Below are 17,447 nucleotides of genomic sequence, written 5' to 3'. Positions count from 1 at the left end.
TGGTATTAATATTGCCATACTTATTGTCTTTATTTTTTATAACCTGTATAGCTTTTCATTTAAATGAGTATATGGTTTTACAGTAATTTTAGAAGACTTATAGTAAAATGAACTCCTTGACTCACCCCTCCCACTCTGATTTTCTCTCCGTTGAGACAACTACTTATTACTTTCATTGTTCTTCTGATAATTGCTTCCACATTTCTAAGTAATAACTTTTCCCACTGCTATCTCTTGGTTTTTTAGTTTTAGGTTTTATCCGTTTCCTGTTGTAGAATGTTACTATTTAGCTCCATTACATGACTCCATCACATTCCCATTTCCATTCGCCACATCCTCCCAAAACAGTTATTATTTTTGGTTAGATCAATATCCAATATTCATTATGATGCCTATGAAAGTTATTTAGCATATTGTGATTATATATCCTTCTAAGTATAACTTTTTATTTTCCCTGGAGTTAATAAATTTCCCTCTTTGCTTGGTTAAGTACCTATCACTAATTCATTCCTAACTTTTCACCAGGAGTGTACATCTCCCATCCACATCACAGTCTTCTCTCTGCCCTTTTGTGCCATTGGTTGATCTCAAGACCTGCTGCATTGCTGTCCTTCTTGGACTTCTCTGTATCTTCACCCTGAGCATTCCCTTGATCATTCTCCCGTGTTTTTATTACCAATTTAATTCATTATTCCCTCCTTTTGTTTCCCTTTCCTTTCTCTTTCCCTTCCCTTTCCTTTTTAAAAATTAATTAATTAATCAATTTTTTTACTCCCTTATTTTGGTGGAGCATATCCAAAGCTTCTTAGGACAGGAGACATAAGGGTAACCTGTCAGAAAATGTCTTTATTCTACTCTTGTATTTGATTGATAGTTTGGGGGGTATGTGTAGAACTCTAGGTTGAAAATCATTTTTCTTCAGGATTTTGAAAGCATTGCTAGTTTCTAGAGTTGCTGTTGAGATATGTGATGCCAGTGTGATTCTCACTCCTTTGTGGCCTGTTTTGTTTCCTGAAATCTTTTAGGATTTTTCTTTTGTACTGAGTACTCTGAAATTTCACTAAGAGTTGCTTTGGTATGAATCTCTTTTCATCCACTGTGCTGGGCATTAGTTGATGCTTTCCATCTAGAAATTCATGTCATTTATTTCAGGGGGATCTTTTTTGAGTTGATAATTTGATAATTTCTTTTCCTTCATTTCTCTTGGAAACTCCAATTTCTCAGGAAAATGAAACTGCTAGACTGATGCATTGATCCTCTATCATTTCTAGTTCATTTTCATCCTTTTTCTTACTCACGCTCATCATTACTTCTACTTTCTAGGAGACTTTTTCAAATTTATCTTCTTATTCTTTCATTTTTTCATATGTGCTATTATTTTAACTTCCAAGACAACTTTTGAATGTTCCCTTGTTTGTAGTCTCTTGGTTTCTTGTTTTCATAGATACACTTATCTTCTTTTACTTCTCTGGAAACATTGCTTTGTTTTGCTTCCTAAGTTTCTTGTACTTCTCCAATATTTCTGTCTCCCCCAAATTTCATTTTTCTCTTGTTGATTTTTGATTTGTTTTCTGCTTATATGTGGAGGCTTTCTTGGAATATCTGGTAATCCTTAGATGATCTTTCATAATCAAGAGCAAGTCACTTAACAGCTTACTTGCAAGGCCCCTATGTGTGGATGTGGCTTGTTTCTTAGTGGGTATGCTATTAAGGAGATCTGTCTGGGCAGTGTAGTTGGAGGCCCCCACCATCAATATCTGAAAGTCTTTCTCTTTGACTAATCAGATTCCTGACTAGTCACGCCTGTGTAATAGTGCAGACTACAAGCATTCTTGGAGCCAAATGGAGGAAGGAGACCAGGGGCTTTCACTTTATACTACCTTATGGTAGCATTTCCCTTAAGCTTACTGTACTTAGTATGGTTCCTCATTCCTCACCTAAGCCCTGAGTCCAGGCTTACTCTAGTTCATTCTCGCTCTAGCATTATGTAGAGGTGGGAAGCATAGTTGGAGATCTAACTACACTATAGATAAACTTCAATCAATAATCCTATTTTTAGCCTTACATATACCCCACCTTCCATAGTCAGACTGGTGCTTGGTGACTCCTACTTTTGAGCCTTCCTGATACTCTGTGTCTGTGGTACAAAGTTGTCTACTTCTAGGTTCTTCCCCCACTGCCGAACAGGCATGAGTTTTTTGTTTTGTTTTTTGTTTTGTTTTTGTTTTTTTAATCATTTACCAATTAGATGTCTAACTGCTTTCCTTTCCCCAAGATGTTGCTTCATGACTTTGTCTTTACAGATCTATGTCTATATATTTAAAAAGTTCCCTTTAGGGGCGCCTGGGTGGCTCAGTCGGTTGAGCGTCCGACTTCGACTGAGGTCATGATCTCACGGTCCGTGAGTTCGAGCCCCGTGTCGGGTTCTGTGCTGAATGCTCAGAGCCTCGAGCCTGTTTCAGATTCTGTGTCTCCCTCTCTCTCTGACCCTCCCCCGTTCATGCTCTGACTCTCTCTGTCTCAAAAATAAATAAACATTAAAAAAAATTTTTAAAAAAAAGTTCCCTTTACTATAACTTTAGTGGGTTTTTAGTTGGAAGTGGCAGCATCTTTAATCCATCATATTTACTCAATATTCCCCATTTATTTTCACTAGTATTTGCTTGCCCTATCTTGTGTTTTGTACTGTTCTTGTATTTTCCAACTTTAAATCTGTTGTTTTGTTCCAGGTGTCTCTTACAGTAATAATTAGAGCTAATATTTATTGAGCACACTACTTTTTAGGCACTTTAAATATATTATACATGTATTGGGGTACAGATATTATACATGCTTTATCTCATTTAATACGCATGACAATACTATGAAATAAGTGGTATACACTATTCTTATGTTCACTTTACATGTACCTACTAAGTAGTGTACCCAAGATGGAAATCCATAGCCTGTACTAGTGTACTAATTACTGTAATACTAGTAATGGCATCTAGATTTTTAAAATCCATTAGTGCCTTTGTCCTTTAACAGGGGAATTTCAACCCATCATCTTTACCACGTATGAAATATGTTCTTACTATGTGCAGTAAATTATTATAAAAATAATATTATTAGTAAAAATTCACTTTCTTTTCCATCTCTGATGTTGGGTTTTAGCCAATTGAATATTTGTGGCCTCTCTCTCCTTTTCCCTCGGCCATGAACACAGACACATCTCAGATAAGGCTGCTCCCTAATTTTAGGTACTAGAATGAGAAAAAACATGGAACACACCCACAGCCTGAAATAGAGTCATACCCAAGCTATGACCATCATGAAATGTGAGCTGGAAATTAATGTTTACTGTTACAATCTACTGAAATTTTTGAGCTGTTTGATACAGCATCTTTTATCTTCTGCATCTATAAAAACTTTTCTTTTGCTGATGTACATTCTTCAATATTATCTTTCTAAGACCTGTGGAATACAGACTTTCTTAATTTTAAAATGTCCTTATTTTGACCTCCCACTTGAACATTAGCTTGGCTAGGCATAAAATTTAAAGTTGGAAGTAATTTTAATTTGGAATTTTGAAGTTAGTTTTTAATTTTTGGCCAATATCCCCCTGTACCCCATGTCTATTGTTTCTAATGTTGATTTGAGTTTCATTCCTTTATAGATAACCTGTTTTATTTCTAGAAGTTTTAGGAATTTCTCCTTATTCTTGGAATTTTAAAATTTTAAGATGACTTTTCTGGATTATTTTTCCTTTTTTTCTTGCTCAATACAAAGTGGACTCTTAAATCTGAAAATTCATATTTTCCATCACTTCTGGGAAATTTTCTTCAATTATTTTTCTGAATATTTCTTCCTTTCTTTTGTCTCGGTTACCTTTAGAACTCCTGCAGGAAAAATGTGCAATTCTCTGTCTTCCATGCCTTGTACTTTGTATCTCATAATTGACCACTGTCATTACTTTATCCTTTAGAACTACATTGAGGGAGAATTTCTTGGTTGATCTTATACTTTCAGCTGAATCCACTCTTCTACTTAGCCCAATTATTTAATATTTAGTTCATAAATTATTACAAGGTATTAAAGTCAAGATTCAAATCCAGAGTCTGTGCTGTTAACTACCACATTACTAGTAAATGGTATTTTTTTTCTTCAATGTAATTGGAGTCTTTGTCCTTTATTAAATAAATTTTAACCCACCTACATTTATTGGGATAATTGACATGTACAAATGTACTCTTATCAGCTTAAGGACATGAAAACCTTTAAATTTTCTCTGAGGATATAATTTATAAAGTATTTCTTTTTCCTTTCCTACGTTAAGGTTATTTACTTGGGGTTTGTTTGTGTCTTTTTTTTTTCTTCAATGTGATTCTGATGCCTTTCTTTTCTCAATGTTTTTTTTCCCCACAAATAACTAGGTTAATCTTGGCTTTTTGCATTCATATTTTAGAGTCCCTCTTCATCTGTCATTTAATGTTTTGATTAGAATAGTCTGCCTCCTTCTGATTGTGAAGAAGGATCAGGATCTGGGATTAGGTTGGCATAAGAAGCTTGTCTTCTGGATCTTTCTCCCTCCCTCATTTGTTCTCTAGAGTCCTAGCCCCATTACCTATGTGGTCCCCCATGCCAAATCTCCCACTTAGGAGAAGGATTCTCGTACTTGGGAAGCTAATATGGAGTCAACTCTTTCTACCTCTTTCTTCTGTCCTCCAATGTCCCTATGAAGATCTAGAAGCACTTCAGAGTCCACCTGTTTCCTTCTTTAACCCCAACATGATGAATATTTCTCTTTTGAACACAGTTCTAAAGGTTTTAACCTAGGGACACACATTGCTGTCACCACTGGATGTACGGTGAAAGAAGGGGAAGGGAAAAGACTGCTCAAAATATAGTTATTTAACTTGATGCCCTCACAACTGTTTGAAAGTCCAGGCTTGTTCTTTGTATTCATTTATGCTGAGTGTTGAGAAATTTTAGAATTGCTTATGTGGCCATGAATTTTAAACAGGATTTTCCTTTTCTTGTTTTGCCATCAACTCAGTCCTATTCACCCTTTGTCTTCTAGGAATTCCTAAAATTTCTGGAGTATGAAATTTTTCTTTCTTGTGTTTTTGTGTTGCTATTGTTCTGTCTTAATTTTTTTTTTTTAATTTTTTTAAGGTTTATTTATTTTTGAGAGAGATAGAGACAGAGTGCTAGCAGGAGAGGGCAGAGAGAGTAGCAGACACAGAATCCAAAGCAGGCCCCAGGCTCTGAGCTGTCAGCACAGAGCCTAATGTGGTGCTCAAACTCACAAACCATGAGATCATGACCTAAGCCAAAGTCAGATGCTTAACTGACTGAGCCACCCAGGTGCCCCTATTTTAGTTATTTCTTTAATGGAGGGAGGGATAAAATATAACTTTAGTTCTTCATTTAGCCAACGATTCAGTCCTTCATTTTAAAAACACATTTTTAGGGGCGCCTGGGTGGCGCAGTCGGTTAAGCGTCCGACTTCAGCCAGGTCACGATCTCGCACTCCGTGAGTTCGAGCCCCGCGTCGGGCTCTGGGCTGATGGCTCAGAGCCTGGAGCCTGCTTCCGATTCTGTGTCTCCCTCTCTCTCTGCCCCTCCCCCGTTCATGCTCTGTCTCTCTCTGTCCCAAAAATAAATAAACGTTGAAAAAAAAAAATTTAAAAACACATTTTTAGTCCCTTAAACAAAGTAAGGAAAGGGAAAAAGATACATTTGTGGGTAAATTGCTTCTTCATAGCCACTTCCAACAGGCTTAAGTGAGGGACCTTTATCATAAGTCTTATAGTCCACACCCACTGGAGACTATGATGCTTGGCCAAATCAGTTAACTACTTTTTGAATTTTTTGGTACACTCTCCCTTTTGGTTTTCACTTGCTCTCCTCCCTCAATCCACCTTTCACTTAACTTGAATATGCAGAGTTGTCAAGTAGTCTATTTTCTCCTATCAAGTAGTCTATTTTCTCCTAGATAGAAAATCATCTAAGACATTAGTCTGTATTAAAATGTTAGGAATTTAATATATTTTCCTCATCAGTAATATATGTACTTTTAAAATGATGAATAAAGGAAAGCAATTCTCATCCTAAGGGCTTGCTATGGGCTGAATGTGCCCTCCAAAATTCATGTGTTGAAATACTAATGCCCAATGTGATGGTATTAGGAGGTGGGGCCTTTGAAAGGCAATTAAGTCATGAGGGTGAAGCCTTCATGAATGGGATCAGTGCCTTTACAAAAAGACATGAGAGAGCTTGCTTCTGCTCTCTCTACTCTTTCTGCTTTGAGGATACAATGAGAAATCAGTGGTCTGCAACCTAGACAAGGTCCTCATCGGAACCTGACCATGCTGGTGCTCTAATCTGACTTCCAGCCTCCAGAACTGTGAAAAATAAAGTTCTAAAAAATGTCTGTGGTTTATAAGGTACCCAGTTTATGGTATTTGGTTATAGCAGCCTAAACTAAGATAGAGGTAAATAGGTAATGGTGGCACTTCAGATATTTCAGAGACAAAGCTCTTGAAAGCATAATTTTCAGACCATTGCCACTTTGTCTATTCATAAATATATAAATGGAATACTCCAGCAGCTTTAACCAAGTGTGCAATGTGAACTGCTGACAGCCATTTATTTTTTTTCTTAGTCCTCTACAGTAAAAGACAGTAATAATGCTTATTATTACTATTTTGAACAAAAGTCAGTGTAGTCCCCTGAATATTTGCTGGGGGTAGCTGGTTGGGTATTTGTAAATGGGCACCTTTGGAAAAGTGGAGGGTATGATGGGTGAGTGTGCAAGGGAGGGATTTCGTTTTTACTTCAATGTCTTCTGACATCTCTACAGAAATAGCACAAAGACAACAATAATTTCCAAAAGCCCTCCTCCCTGCTTTGTGATCTGTCATGTTAGGAGTTTCCTTGGAAGGAGAGAACTCCACTGCTTACCTGTGGTTGGGAGGATTCATCCACACTGAAGGGGTCAATATATAGAGCAGGGTCCACTCACTGGGGTATGTACATGAAATAGGTTAATTATTTCTGACAACTGCCCCTAATAATTGGATCCCCCTTACACTGGTGGCAAGGATCTTATGGTCTTGTCCAGATTCCATACCCTTCCTGCCACTTTTGGGTTTTTAACAACTCCCTTGATTTTCACTTAATTGCTTTGATTAGCTTGGACTAAAGAGCTCTGATCTATCCTCCTTAATTTGAGGTTCTTTCTACTTAACCATTTTGATTCCTGTCCAACACATCAGTGTTTCTTTTAAACTGAGGTATAACACATCCTAATCTTAAAGTGTACACTAAGATGAATTTTTACATTTGCATACAACCCAACCAGCCAGATCAAGTTATGGACTGCTAGCCATGACTGGCTAACCTAATGGTTTTACTATTATTAAGTTTAGAATGAGTGAGCATACCACTGTAGTGTCACATGATATAAAATGAAAAAAAGTTGCACAATCCCATCACAGTTTAGAATTAGAAAAGTCAAGATAACAGATTTGCTATAATACTACTATCTTTGCATGCTTTTGCTAGAGCTATCTATGTAGGAACACCATGCAAAAGATATTTTTAATGTTGAACATGTTATAACATGCAAATTAAAACATAAAATATTAAAGCCTCTGTGTTAGCCACACTTTTACTCATCTTCTCCATCAGAGTCAGTTTCAGGGTTCAACATGTTATTCTCTATTTTCTCCTGGGCACCCACCATAGTTATTTTAGATTCACAGAGGCACCTAAACCCACATAATAACCAAGTCCCTGCAAATCTACAGCTAGAACTTACTTTTTAAAAAAATATTTTATTTTTAAGTAATTTCTACACCTAATGTGGGGCTCGAACTCACAACCCCAAGATCAAGAGTGGCATACTCTATCAACTGAGTCAACCAGGTGCCTCTACAACTTAACTTCTTTTACAAATTGTCTCATGCTTTCAATTCCTGCCCCAGTTTAATACTGTGTAAGAGAAGTGAGTATTTGGTAAAGTTTAAATCATGTGCGTGTGTGTGCGTGTAACATTAAATACATCTGAAATATATTGGCAAACCTGGGACTACTCTCTTTTAGTAGGTTTGTTTTTCTTCATTTTTAGTGAATTTAAGTGTGCATCATACATGATGATCCTTGGCTTTCCAGTTTCGACATTCCAAAATGGTGTACAGATTCACACTTGGGGTTGAGCCTGTTTGCCCTTGTTCAAACCAACAAACTGGGCATTGTTTTTGCACCATCATTCAGAGCTCTAAATAGTTGTCAAGAATGTGTAACCAGACATGTAATTACCCAAAGTGCCCTTTTTCAGACCCCATGTTAACTAAGTGCATTCCCCTCATTTCTTACATTTACCAGGCTTGTTAGTGTCTCAAGATTGCTAGCCCAAAAGCTCCGAACTATCTGTGTCTAGGGCAGCATCTATTGGCTGGAATTCAGCAAATGTAGAAGAATAAAGATAATTACTTGTAGAGCAAGTTCAAGGGTTCCTTAATATAATACCAAGTTACTTCCACTTGTCGAGTGACAGAATCTTTTACATAAAGGATTTTCTCTTGGAGATAGGCAGCCTGATGTAGGAGAGTAGGACAAGTTAGACATGGTCTAGGCTTCTCTGCATAAAGTGGTGTGACCTTGAATAAGTCAGTACCCTCACCTAAATATGACCATCATTCTCTGAAAAATGCCAATAGTCATAAAGCTGTATCATTCCAAGGATGTTACAAAGATCAGAGGAAATACTGAGCAGGAAAACCCTTTGTTAACTAGTAAATGTCCTGCAATCTTCACAACTGCTTTATTTATTGAGAAGCAGTAGTTTCATGCTTTCTAGGGACCACTGAACTCATAGCCTTGAACAGGCAGTGTACATCCTCTGTTCCAGCCCTTCTCTGTAGAGTGAGAGTCCTCCTTGGACCCCACTGGGAGATATCAGGTGGCTACCCATAAGGTATGTCTTGAGAAGTGATGGATGATCTACATTTCCCCACAATACCTCCTGTACTAGAGCCTGTATCGGAACTTGAAATACCCACTTTGAAACCTTCCCATCTCATAATTTGGCAAAGCCTTTTTAGAGAGTGACAAAATATACCAAGAACTTTAAAAATGTTCATAGTCTTTGATTTTGCAATTCCACTCCCAGGGATTTATCTTGAGGAAATCCTAGCATGTGTGCTATTTAAAATAGTGACTGATTAGAAATAACCAAAGTACCCAACACCACATGATTGGTTAAATAAATTATATTACAGTCAATGCAGCCATTAAAAATTAGATTGTAACAGAATATTTAATGATGTTGAAATGTTCCTAATATATGAAGTGAAAAGGAGGTCACCTAACTGTACAATTCTGATTATATTAAACACACACTCCCACACACATGCACACCCACACATGTGTTTGCTTAGAAAAACAAAGTAAATATATTAAGTGTTAATGATTATTGGTAAGGGTTATTGGTTAATTTTGTATTTTAGTATTTTATTTTATATTTCCCCGTATTTTCTTCAATGAATACATATTATATTTATAATCAGAGAAGGTAATTTTTTTAAGTTTCTTTTGCATTAGAGAATTAAGTCTTCCAAAACTTGGTAAAAATGTGTAAGTTACCTAAAACTTACTGGTCAAAAGCATAAGTTGTCCATGTGAATCTAGTTTTTAATCCTGGATTTGCTACATTCTAAATGTGCAATCAGGGCCAAATCACTTAATGTTTCTACATCTTGGTTTTCCTTCTACGACATGGGGATAGCAAAAGTGTCTGCTACTCAGGGTCATTGAGGATGAAATAATGTAGATAAAGTGCTGGCAGACGGTGAACACCCGATAAAGTAGGGCTATTACTACTACCAGTAGCAGTGCTGGGAGAGCTACTACATTCCGCTGCACACTACCCCTGTGACATCATCACAGGTAGTGTATCAGTCTGATTTGTAGCTGCCTTCTTGCAGAGTAGAGAAGGGGAGTTGGGAGCAGAAAATGTTGAGGATTCAGGGGCCTCAGAGCTCTGCACTCAGTGGGGAGAAGCGATATTCTTTTGTATCCAGATAAAATCCTTGAGAGCAAAAACTGCCCCACTTTAACTTTCCTGACTTACAATGTTCAGAGTAGCCCAATACCAGCTGCTGGAGGAACAACATATTCTAATTTCCTGACTTGTACATAGTAAAGTTTCATTGTATTGACAGAGTCTTGCATTTAATTTCCTTTTTTAGACACAAAGCATTCCTAACAAGAAATTGGAAATAAAAGGGAATAACTACACAATGGAATACACATGCTGATTTGAATATGTCACTGAATCTCATAAATACTCGTTAAAATAAATGCATGGATGTAACAAGGGAAATAAACAGTTTTGCTTCCAAAAGCAATATGATCATACTTAGAAAATATAAAGAAAGTCATCCTCATTTTATCCATGCCACACTATATTCCCTTATTTATATTATTACATCAAGAAATTCTGTCAAACTTAGCAAAAGACAGAGTTCTTTCAAAAAATTAAATAAACATGCTTAAATTTCAATTTAAAACAAGAAGCTATTTCTAGCAATGCAGTGGGGAAAAGTCACAAAGAATAGTTCAAAGCCAGTAAGACACTATTTTAAAACATTTAGCTAATTTACAAATATCCCAGCCAAACTGGAGATTACTCAGTGCTGAAAAGTATTGCTTCTGGCTTTACAACAAGCGAATTAATTTCTTTTTTTTTTTTTTTAAGCGAATTAATTTCTATTTGGACCATTTCTTCTTTAGTTTTCTTCTGCCTTTCCCCCCAGTCATCTGTTATATAATTGTAAAATGGTCTAAGAAATTTTTTTATGATCTAACTTAAAGGTAATTCTTTATGGTGATTTACAAACTGAAGTCATTCATTATAAAGTCAGTCTATTTGAAAAATGAAAGTAACTTGTAGCTAATGGTTAGAAGAAAGTTTTGTGTGATTTTTTAAAATTCTGATGGATTTAATACAGTGCTACAAACTCAGTATATGCTTAATAAATACATGTTAGATAAGGAGAGGGATGGCAAGAGGGACAGTGAGGAAGTCACAGCAAAAACTATCAAAACCACTGCTTTTCTAAACCATCCATGTGCTAAACTGGAAACCACTACATGAGGGTAAGAAAGAATAATAGTCTTCAACTTCTCTAAGAAATATCGAAATCATTAAATTACTGTTATAGGTTGAATTATGTTCTCCCCAAAAAAGGTATGTTGAATTCCTAAACTCCAGTACCTCAGATTGTGTCCTTATTTGGAAGCAGGGTGGTTGAAGATATAATTAGTTAAGATATTGTCATCCTGGAATAGGGTGGACCCTTAATTCAATATGACTGGAGTCCTTTTGAGAAGTTGGCCATGTGAAGACACAGACAAGGAGAACGCCACATGATTGGACCTATGCAGCTGTGAGCCAACGAACACCAAAAATTGCCAGCAAACTACCAGGAGTGCAGGGAAGGACTGACTCTCCTACAGGTTTCAGAGGTAATGTTGCCTACCAATACCTTGATTTCAGATTTCCGGCCTTCAGATTGTGAGACAATACATTTCTGTTGTTTTAAGCCATCCAGTTTGTGATATTTTGTTAGGGAAGCCCTAGAAACTAATACAATTACTTTATTTCATTTTCTTTTCTTTTATTTATTTATTTTTTTTTAATTTTTTTTTTCAACGTTTATTTATTTTTGGGACAGAGAGAGACAGAGCATGAACGGGGGAGGGGCAGAGAGAGAGGGAGACACAGAATCGGAAGCAGGCTCCAGGCTCTGAGCCATCAGCCCAGAGCCCGACTCGGGGCTCGAACTCACGGACCGCGAGATCGTGACCTGGCTGAAGTCGGACGCTTAACCGACTGCGCCACCCAGGCGCCCCTTCATTTTCTTTTAAAATTTAAGTTTGTATTTTTTTTTTAAGTTTATTTATGTATCTTGAGAGAGACCAAGAGAGTGCAAGTAGGGGAGGGGCAGAGAGAGAGGGAAAAGTCTCTAGCAGGATCCACACTGTCAGCACAGAGCCTGACCATGGGGCTCGAACCATGCAGCCGTGAGACTGTCACCTGAACAAAAACCAAGAGTTGGTTACTCAACTGACTGAGCCACCCAGGTGCCCCTAAGTTTGTATTTTTTAATTCATAAAATAGATATGCTGCTAAAGGGAATTTGTAGAATCACTTCTTGAAAGGAAAAAAAAATTGTCACAGTTTTGTCAGCCAAAAAGTACTAAAATTTGATGTACTTCCTCCCAATTTTTCCTTGGAATAGTTTTTAGCTTTTGTGCAGCTATGACTATAATCTCATACAAACTTATAGTGATATTTTCAATTAGCATTACAACATACATTTCTCTATTATTACAGACTTTTCATAAACATTGTTTAAATTTGTCAATATAAGCAGTGTTGCCCAGATTATTGTTTGTAACTCTATTTTATAATTCTCCTGTTTTAACTTTCTCAATCATTCTTTTGCATCGACTCTGAGAAATTAAAAATGATCATCTCATCAACCTCTCCATAATGTGCTGTGTGAAAAACAGGAGGTAGGTTATTTAGTAAAAAACAGGCTGTCAAATAGACCCTAATAGATCACAGTCACACTTATAGACAGGAATCCTCAGATCTGTGTAGAAGATGTAGTAGGAGAGTGAAACATTTGATAATAATGAACCAGTTCGTGAATATTTGGTCTTATGCACCAGTCTGGGTGCTCTAACCACCATGACAATGCAGCTTCTGGTAGTATCGAATACAGACCCTAGGTTTCCTGATTCCCACTCCTGCATCATTTCTACTCAGGTCATGGCCGTGATTTAAAAATGCCTAATGTGCTGCTTAGTTTTGAACTCAGCATAAACCTATCTAACAGATATCTGTGTCCTATTATCATAGAAATCTTGGTTCTAAGTATACCTTCACTTGAGATTTGTAAACTTTTCTCAGCCATGGAAATCTTGTCTTCATGAACTGTTACTCATATTCCCAATTTATAAAGCATAGAAAAGCAGAACTTGTGTGATGGAAGGGAAGCAGCAATAATCTCAGCAGCCTTATTACTAACTCCCTTGGGATAGAGGCAGCCCCTGAACTGCCTCCAAGGAACCCTAAGGTTCAGAGGAACACGTTTTGTAAAAGAGAACACTAGTCTAGTTCTTTATCCACTTTGTGTTTAAAATGGCTATGCAGAAAGGGATTTTCTTTCTTTTTAAAAAAAATTTTTTTAATGTCTATTTTTTTTTTGAGAGAGAGAGAGAGAGAGAGAGAGAGAGAGAGACAGGGTGTAAGTGGGGGAGGGGCAGAGAGAGAGGGAGACACAGAATCTGAAGCAGGCTCCAGGCTCTGAGCTGTCAGCACTGAGCCCGATGCGGGGCTCGAACTCATGAATCACGAGATCATGACCTGAGCGGAAGTCCTTGGACACTTAACTGAATGCGACACACAGGCACTCCAGAAAGGGATTTTCTTAAGGTCGGAAGTGTGTAAAGAATTAAGTTATGAAAAACAGCTTTTCAATTTTTCCTAGGCCACTGGTTCTCTCTTCTGAATGACTGTCTTGTTCCCAGTTCCTGGAAATTTCAAAATGGGCAGTGACATTTCTAACTTGGCTTATGTTGCAGCCTTTTCCAAAGTACTCCCTCTTTAATTCTTCTTGCCATCTATTGGTGCCCCATTTTCTCTTCATTTTGTCCTCTCTACATAATTGAAGAGCAAAGTTGTGATTCTAAAGATCATTTTTGTGTAGCACTTCTCCACAAACACTATTATAAATCTGAAGCCAGCTAATAATGATAAGTTCTAATGCAATAAAAGATGCAATTCTGTGAGAATAAGCCATTTTTCCTTTTTGTGACTCTGAGTTGCATTTCCAGGAGTGATAAAGACTTTATGCTGATCCAAACAAACTTTCTCATCCAGCTCTTCCTCTCCCCAACATCAGGGGCCCCACTCCCAACTAACCTCAAGGAGCTGTCTTTAGCCAACAATTAGGTGATCCAGGTGATCCATGTCAGTCATCGCTGGCTTCTCGATCTGGTCCTGATGATTAGTTGGCCACTAAATATAGAACACAGACATAGATGAGAAGATGAAAATGACAATTATATTTGTTCAAAAGAATAAGAAAGGCCTCAAATTTTGTAATTCATAAATATGGCATTTACAGTTCATAGTTTGTCATCGGTAGGTCACCACTTAATCTTTTTTATAGAGCACACTTTATAGAGTATGGAATATTTTGAGAGTAGAATCACTATAATCAACTGAGAACTGCAAATCAATAGGACTGGCCAACTTGCACTAATGGAGCCTTGTGATTCATTAATTTTTAAAGGGATAAACTTGATTATGATTGAACTCCTCTTCAATGGAGGTTCTGATGCATACTGGCCAAGATCTGATCTATTTCAGTGGTGACATATTAAATAACTGAGCATGAGAGAGGCCCATTGGTCTAGTCATTTCCTGAGATTTCACTGTAGAGGACACAAATATATGATCAAATATAAATAAAAACTGTTATCTCTTCAGCTAGCAGGACTACCTTGGTCTACCCTTGGCAGAGCCTCTGATTCCATTCAGCAAACCCTCTATCAAAAACAGACATACTTGACAACTATTTAATGTCCCCAACCAGCTTCTCCCAACCACCTCCTATGGCTCACATCTTGATTTCTAAGGCTAGGGCTATCTCTGACTTCATTCTTGAGACCCCTTGAGGATTTTTTACATAAAGGACTTTTCACAGTGGAAGTTGATTGAAGCAATCCTTACATGCTTATTTGCAAAATACAAATTTACAACAAGGCTAAGTTAAGGGACAGTAACCCCCTTCATACAACATTTCAAATAGGTTTTCTAGAACTAGCAAGTTCCTCTGTGTTTAAAACACTGTTCTGTTTTTTAAATATACGTTTACAGAAAACTTTTCCTGAACTCATAAAGTAAGAGGAATCTACATTTTCTTTTTCTAGCTAGCTAGGTCCATCTAGCCCAGGTGCCCAGAGTAAAACCTGCTCCTTAACATACTCCTCACTGGCTCATCTCCATGTTTCACTTTTCCTTCTCCTTCACTTGGACTTACTGTGATCATCTCTCAAATAAACTACCTGCACCAAATCTCTGTCTCAGGATCTCCTTTTGGGAGGTCTGAACTAAGAGAACTTCCTCATGACAGAAGTGACAACATCAACAGCCCTGGTAGCTAGGGTAGGATGTCTGTTTTGCCTGTGATCTGCTTCTTCTTTTGTTGCCCTTTGATCTGCTTCTGCATCCTACGCCTTCCATCCTGTTGTGCACTAGAGTAGTTGCTTCCTTTTAATTCAACTGATACACCAGTCAAAAAAGATTCTGACTCTACCAATGCTCAAAGTTGGCTTTTAAAGGGCTTAGCTTTGCTGCCAAATCTACAGCATTCCACATGTTCCATTAACTTCCATTGCTCATATCAACCCTCTTCCACTCTGGTTAAAAGGTATGAGCAGTTGTAGGACTGAGGCCAGGGTGATGACATAAATGTGAGTTTTTAAGGTCCTGAGAGGATCTTTCAATCATTTCCATCCAAGTCCTTAATCTCACATGTTAGAAAACTGAGAGACAGAGAGGGTAAGCATTTGCTTAACACTTTGTCTATCAGAGAAGAGGAACTTAGATCTCTGACTCCTAACCTATGCTTTTCCCTTTCTGGGATTTTCCTGAACACATTCCACCACTACTTCCTTTGTTTGACTCAATTCCTCCTGCTCACTACCACTTCCATCATTTATTTCCAGTTGACCTAAGCCCTCACTGACCCTGAGCCCTTAGGTTATAATCATGTAGTCCAGTTTCACAGATCTTCTGCCCTTCTTGCCCTCATATGGAGGTTGAAAATTTCTACCAATATTTTTGCAACAAAGAAAAAACTATGAAATAAGTAAAGTGATATACAGGGAGTTGTCACTGACGACCTCTTGCATAATTGAGTTCCCCGTGGGACTTGTGTGACTGGGTAACTGCAGTGTGGCCCATTGTACCCTGGGAAGATACACATTTGTATCTCATGGCCTGCTGAATACATGAGCATCTAACTTGCCTGTGGAGCTCTTGAAAGCCAAGGCTAGGCTGTTTCTCCCTTGACTTGACTGATAATCTGGCTTCTGTTTTTAACCTCCACATCACCCATGCTTTAGCTTTTCTAGTCCCACCTAACCTGTCTAGCTTTACCTCTCAGGGTCTTCTGAATCGAGTCTTCTGGCCCAGTGTGGCCAGGTTCCTAATTTTTCCAACTTCACATTCCTTGTCTAAGCAAGCTATCTTTTCTTCCAGCCTAAAATGCCAAGTTAGCATTTATTTTCCAGATTATTATTTTGATTATCTTTTTGGGTCAGTTTATTTTGTGGTCTCAAATAGATTCTTAGGAATAAGGGCCATTACTTAAGTCTACTTCTTGGTACCATACAGCATATGGCTTATTATGGACTGAATGCTTGTGTCCCCCATGTGTTGAAACTCTAAGCCCCAATGAGGCTATATTTGTATATGGGGCCTCTAAGGAAATAATTAAGGTTAAATTCATACGGTCATAAAGGTGGGGCCCTGATAGAATAGGGGTGGGTGTCCTTATGAGATACCAGATAGCTTTTTTTTTTTTTTTTTTTTTCCTGTGAAAACCCACATGAGGACAATACTGAGAAGGTGGCCATTACAAGCCAGGGAGAGAGCTCTCACCAGAACCCAAATCAGCTGGAACATTGCTCTTGGATTTCTAGCCTCCAGAACTTCGATATAATAAATCTCTGTTATTTAAGCCACCCAGTCTATGGTATTTTGTTATGGCAGCCAGAGCTAACATAGGACTGTTGATTGAGAAAATGGCTCTCACCCTCAGATCTCAAGCAGAGTTACAAGCTGGGTAGGTGTCGATATTTCTGTGTAAAAAGTTAACTAACTTCCCACAGAGTCCAAAACAAAACCTTCCTTTGTCACCACCAGTCAACAACTGTACCCTTTCCTGTGTTCCTGACAACATCGTCCCAAGTGCGAACAAAGCTCTAAGCCACAAGTAAATCTTTTATCTTCTTGTCTACGCTAACTCTGGCATCCTATCAGATGCCAAGTCTTAAGAGTCTACTGGCCCAAGACCTTGTATCTCCTTTTTCCAGGCCTTATTACTCTGTCCTGTGCTTTTGAGATGGCCTCTTAATGGTTCTTCTAATCTCTAGTCTTCATCTTATTGACAGAAGAGGAAACAAAGGCTCAGAATTTAAGTAACATGTTTAAGGCTGCACAACTGATAACAAACTAAGTTCAAACCTAGTTTAGTTTTGCCTCAAATCTAGCATACTTTCCACTAGACCTGTTTAATGTTCTTCGTATACAGCCAGAATTCATAATGTTCTGCCTTTAACTACAGCTATTCATGAGACTCTTATACCCATTATCAAAT

The 17,447-nt window shown here is 37.7% G+C and overlaps 1 protein-coding gene across 4 annotated transcripts in view; it reads right to left on the bottom strand.

Moving 5' to 3' along the window:
• Nucleotides 1–17,447, bottom strand: part of RFX8 (regulatory factor X8) — a 262,919-nt gene that overhangs the window by 243,137 nt on the left and 2,335 nt on the right. For all 4 annotated transcript variants that reach the window (XM_045445664.1, XM_045445663.1, XM_045445662.1 and 1 more), the window contains exon 3: nt 13,982–14,077. The gene's annotated coding sequence lies outside the window, so the exon portion shown is untranslated. The remainder of the gene's footprint in view (nt 1–13,981; nt 14,078–17,447) is intronic.

The sequence above is a fragment of the Leopardus geoffroyi genome, chromosome A3 (genome assembly GCF_018350155.1).
Source record: "Leopardus geoffroyi isolate Oge1 chromosome A3, O.geoffroyi_Oge1_pat1.0, whole genome shotgun sequence".
NCBI lineage: Eukaryota > Metazoa > Chordata > Mammalia > Carnivora > Felidae > Leopardus > Leopardus geoffroyi.
The sequence above is the reverse complement of the archived record's forward strand: the minus strand, read 5'-3'. Positions and strand labels throughout refer to the sequence as shown.